Below are 6,381 nucleotides of genomic sequence, written 5' to 3' on the forward strand. Positions count from 1 at the left end.
CATTGATGATCTCAGGGATTGCTTGAAGGAACGAGTTGAAATTTTCAGAGTGGCGAGAGACTATCTTGATCTCAATTTGTTATTTGAAAGAAGGAGAAATGCTGCTGAAAGAATACAGTAGTATTGAAATACCCAGAATAACAAAGTTTTTTTTACAAAGAACAAAGATTTCTTAGTAAATGACATGGAAATGCATTCATAGAAACAAAGGAATTGTCAAATCAAAACAGAACATATATATGGTTATTTCAAAAATAATGATTTTCCCCTGGCTACTCAAACCTATAAAATAAACCATTTATAAAATTTATCAAAATTTATAGCAAATTTTACTGAGAATCAAAAATTTTGGCTTGACCTTTAAATTTTGTCCAAACTAAGGATTACTATACATTTTAATTCTTAAGCAGAAAATCCTTCAAAATTGCAAATGTCTGTAGTATTGATTCATACTAAGTTTAAAATAATTAAAAGAACAACAAGAATAATTTTCCAAATGGTAAAATGTTAATCTTAGAATGGTTTAAAATCTTAAAATAGTTTCAATCTGAAAATGGTTTGAAAGTTATTTGAATGGTTGGTTTATTAATGTTATGATTGATGATATCGCTTCTGTCCCATTTCCTTTAGGATATGGGGTCCCACAAGGCTCGGTATTTTGTCCCCTAATGTATTTGGTATATGTTGATACGATGAGGTTTCGCCTGCAGTTTCTTCTCTCACTTTGTTTGCTGATGACACTGCTTTAACATTTTCGTGTTTTGAAAAGTTTTTTATATTTGTATTTTCCAGAGTATATGAGCCCCAGGACATTAATGGTTTAAATTTAACTTGAATCAATACTACGGACATTTGCAATTTTAAAGGATTTTTTGTTTAAGAATCAAAATGTATAGTAATTCTAAGCATAGACAAAATTTAAATGTCAAGCCAAAATTTTTGATTCTCGGTAAATTTTGAATAGTTTATTTTATAGGTTTGAGTTGCCGGGGGGAAGGGTTATAATTGACAACAATGGGCAATCTGTGAAAAATTAATTTTTCTATGGAGTTGAGACTGTCATTATTTTTGAAATAATGATATATTTGTTTTGCTTTGACAATTCCTTTGTTTTCATGAATGCATTTCCTTGTCATTTATTAAACAATCTTTTTTCTTTGTAAAAAAAATACATAGAAAGTGACTTATCACTACAAACAGAATTGCCCGAAATTTCAGAGCATATAATACTAAAAAAAAAGGATTTAGGAATAAATATATTCTTTCAGTCATTATTTTCCTCGTTAAGGTCTTCTGGGTCAGCCTTATAGTAACCTAGAAAATGTCACACAAATCTGGAACAAAAACAGTTTGTGGACTATTTTATAGTTTAATTAGTACAATTTATATTTCTTCAAGTTTTGGTCCATATAGACGCATTAATGCCACAACCTTTGTCTGTTTTACCTTCTCTGCAATTCTGGTTATGTCAATATTACTGTATTCTTTTAGCAGCAATCCTCCCTCTATCAAATAACAAATTGAGATCAAGATGGTCTCTCGCAACTGAAAATTCCTGAGATACATCGATGAAAATAATTTGGAAATTAGGTTGCGTATAGTTTTCATATTTACTCAGATAGTAGTGTAGTTTCGATATTTCATCTAAAAAAAATACTCTTGAACGATACGAAATAGAGATTGAAAGGTGAGTCGGTTACTATTGAAGACCCGATAACAAAAATTGAAAAGAGTTGAAATTCTGACTAAAGACTAGAAAGCCTAAAAAAAAAGTTTGCACAGCAGCTGTTGAAAATAAAGATATAGGGGCTTTTAATCTCCAAAGAACAACCAACCATTGCTGCGTCGATCTTACTAATATTACGACTAGCACCAAATTCACAACTGAAGGTGATGTTATACTTTAATTTATAGTAGTCGTATATTAGACCTATTGCCGTTCAGGCTTGTACAATACAACTTAGCATACAAGACTCACTAGAAAGTCCAATGAAGTTATTGAAAGCATAAATAGAACCAGAATACTATTCAGTTTTGGTATAAGAACATTCACACTAAGAATAACTTGTGAAATTTTATATGAAGAGCTTTTCAAATTTAAACAATGGGAAGTATTTACGTTTCCAATTGATGCAAGGTAACTTTTAACTATGGGTTTCAGCTCGAAGCGATTAACAGGAAGCCCCCTATCGGCACATGTAACTAAGTGAGAGACGATGGCTTCTTCCTCAAACCCTGTCAATAAAGTTGGTCTTCTCACCTTTATAAAAAGCTTTTTTGTCATTTGATGAGAAACAGGTCCCTAAGGAATCCTGTGTTTCTATGAACCCTATCTTATTGTTAACAGTGAGAAAGGGTTCATAGAAATATGGGATTCGTTTGGGTAAGAACCAATATTTAGGCTAAACTCTCCTGACTTCTAAGTATGAATAAGAAGTGACAATTTCGATCTACCGAAGTTCGAACTCAATTAGTGCAACTAATAAAGCCTTTCCATGACAAAAAAAAGACAAAACATACCAAACAAGCCCTAGTGGAAATGAAAAGCACATAGAATTTCTCTCCCTGGGACTGTAGTGTCTCTATGTTGCCTGTAGTAAAGGCGACAGGTGTTCAATGTATTATTTTTATTTGTTTGTCTTTTTCCCGATAAGTTTATATAAAAGGAATGGTCGTAAAACTAATGAGGGAAATCATTCAATTGGAAACTTTTAAATGATTGGGTTTTTTTCAACTCGAGTCTTAACAGTTTTCACAGATGCCTATGATATATACAAAACCAGTTAATGCTAGAAATTATGCCAATTATGCTGAAGAAGTGATGCAAAAAGCTGGACGACACAAAGAAAGGAGATGTAACAATGAGAAAGGATTCTGAGAAATGCGCGATTTCTTTGGGTAAGAACCAATATTTAGGCTAAACTCTTAGTATGTGTTATTATGTTCTAAGTATGTGACAGAAATGACAATTTCGGTTTGCCAAAGTTCAACCTCAATTGGTTCCACTTAATAAAGCTTTTCCATGACAAAAAATAACAAACAAGCCCTAGTGAAAATGAAAGGCACACAAAATTTCTCTCCTTGGGTTTCCATTGGTACTCAAGCCAATATTCCTCCCGTGATGCGTCAAACTCAGCACTCATAAAATGAGTACAGCTAAATAGATGCACGAATACTTAAAAACAATGAATGGTAAGACCTTTATTCAGGGTCATATATAGAGCAAAATCTTGCTGACATGACCGACGCATCAAGACCCAAGAGTGAGTCTGAATGGAAGTTGATGAGTTGACGAGCGCTGGCAATCTACTACCATAGCCAAAACGAGTTCAAATTACGTTCGTCCATCGCAAAGTTCTTCATGGGTAGCATTTATAAGTATTTTTTGGTATTGAAAGTTGATGCTCCTTCTTCTGACCGCTAGCTGAACATGATATGCTGGCGAAAAAAAACAAGGATGGATCCTTCTGTTTTTCCACCGTGATAGAATCAGCATCCGTTTTCCCGACCAGGTAGAGTGAAAGAGATTTTCCAACCCATCGACTTACTAGCAGCACAAAATTTTGATTTGATCATGACTTTAGTCATTTGATTCTTAAGTAATTTAACTTTTCCTTCACCTTTTTATTCCAGAAGTAATATTGTATTTATCTCAATAAATAAGTTTTTTTTACTGGAAGTTTGATACCATTTGAGTTAAAACTCCTCCAACTCTTGTTCAATGTTACCCATCAGATTTTTTGGTGTTAAAAAATAAACACCCCCAGCGGCAACTTTAGACACCATTTTAGAATTGGAATAGCTTTCACACAGAACTTCCGATGTCCTCCTGTAACTCCATGTCTATATCTGTAAGGTACATGCGAGACAGGGCGTCCGCCACTGGGATAGTTTTTCCATGTCTGTATCTCAGTTTGATATCTTACGGCTGAACAGCTAACATGAGGCACTGCAGCCTTGAAGGTGCTTTTTGTATGGACTTCTTTACTTGTTTGTTTCCAGAGGTTTGTGGTCCGTGGTGACGCAGATCTTTCTCCGAATAAATACTGCCTTTTGCAACCAAATGTTATTGCAAGCATTTCTTTTTCCATTTGCGAGTAGGACTGCTCTGCTTCGTTAACAAACGAAACGAAAAAGCAACAGTTGCTCCTTCTGCTATCAGATGTGCACCCACGCTATGCTGGGAGGCATTTGTAATCACCTCGATTTATTTGGCTTCTGGATCGAAGCATGAAAGGTTTTGAACGATTCAATTCTGAATTGCTCTTTTTGTCGCTTTGTGACTAGGATTCCACTCGAATTTCTGCTATTCGGATAGGTCTCTAAGTGGCTGATTCAATGTGGTCAGGTTGGGGATGTATCTAGATAGGTAGTTATGCATCTGTCCAAATTGTTCAGTAAGCAAGATTAACAAATCTATAATAGTGCCAACAGCAGTAGGAACGTTCCCAGGGTAGCAATGCTTTGCAGAGTATATAAATTAATGGGAACTAAAAATAGAACGTTAAAAGTGGTGACGCTTTTAAAAAGCAAACACATTTTTTCAGGACAAAATAACACGTGGCATAATTAGATTGGCATTTACTGTAGAAATTGTGTTTCTGCGACAGAGTCCACAATTAAAAACGTAGAATTTTACTTGATATTCGATTACGGTCATGACCCTAAGCTACTTAATAAAGCAAGAGAAATTGTTTCAAACACATTATTTTGGAAAACATTGTTGGAAGAAGCAGTGTTGCCGGATGGGGATTATTCTTTATTCGGTTGCACATTGAATTCCACGTTTCAGCCCGTTTCGATGAGACATTTCTTCAAATTCAATCTTTAGCGAAAAGATTATTCAAAATGGGTCCTCTGATGAAAAATTATTTTCATAAATGCACTATGAAAATCGTACATTTTGATATATCACCAAAACACATTCCATTTTGATAAAGAAATTAATATTGGACTCCACTTGTCTTAGATTTTAACTTCTCCTTTAGAAAGACAATTTGGAAAATGATTCTTGCTGCTCTTTCAATTAGTTTAAATTTAATATGAATCAGTACTACGGACATTTGGAATTTAAAAGGATTTTCCGTTTAACAATTAAAATGTTTAGTAATTCTAAGTTTGGAAAAGTTTAAATGCAAGGCTAAAATTTTGGGTTCTCAGTAAATCTGCTATAAATTTTTGATAGGTTATTTTAAAAGTTCAAGTTGCTGGGGGGAAGGGTTATAATTGACAACATTACTATAATTAAATTATATTACTATAATTAAAGGGTTATAGTTTTGAAATAACCATATATATATGTTTTGTTTTGCTTTGACAACTTCTTTGTTTTTATTAATGCATTACCATGTCATTTAATAAGCAATCTATTTTCTTTTTAAAATAAAAATTTAGTAAGTGACTTATCACTACAAAAAGAATTGCATTCTTTCTAGCAATTCATGAGATAATCAATGCAAATAATTTGGAACAAAAGGCTGCGTATCATTTTCATATTTACTCAGAAAGCAGTGTCAATTCGAGAGTGCATCTAAAAAAAAATCTTTAGCGATATGAGATTTTTAGCCCTTGTCCAAACAAAAGTTGAAAAGGGCTGGAATTCTGACTTAAGACTGGAAAGCCTCGAAAAAAGTTCCCACTACTGTTGAAAATAAAGCTATACGGGCTTTTAATCTAGTTAGAACGATTTGGAATGCACCAAAGAAGTTTCGTATTAATACGAGAATACTGGTTTATTTTTCATCCCTCTGAATTATTCAAGGTAGAACCAACCATTGCTTGGTCGGTCCTACTAATATTACCACTGTCATCTCATTTGAGCAGCTACTAATTCATAACTAAAGATGATGTTATGCTTTAATTTATAATTTTCGTATGTTAGACTTATTATCGTTCAATTTCGTAAAAGAGAACTTGGTGATATCACCAGAAAGTTGAATGAGGTCATGCAAATCTCGGTGACGTCATTGATAGCATAAATAGAACCAGAATGCAATTCAGCTTTAGTATAAGAACATTCACGCTAAGAATGACTTGTGAAATGTTTTATGAAAAACTTTTAGTTGATGCTGTAAAAGATAATAAATTGGTTTTAATCAAACATCTTCTGAGAAAACTGGCAAATATAAACTTATGGAAGTGTTTACGCCTCGCTATTCGGTCAGAAAAAATTAGTGTTGTTGAAATGATTCTGAAAGCCGGATTGAATCCTAACTCATTTTTTAACGGTCAAACACCGTTACACCTTGTCGCGACTGGAAAGAAGAAATCTCCAGTAGTAAATTTGTGTCAGTTACTTATTTCCTACGGTGCTGAGCTAGATGTACTGAATGCAAATGGCGAAACGCCTTTAGTCACTGCTGTGAAACGAAATAAAGCAAA

This window comes from Artemia franciscana, chromosome 3 (assembly GCF_032884065.1).
Source record: "Artemia franciscana chromosome 3, ASM3288406v1, whole genome shotgun sequence".
Classification (NCBI taxonomy): Eukaryota; Metazoa; Arthropoda; class Branchiopoda; order Anostraca; family Artemiidae; genus Artemia; species Artemia franciscana.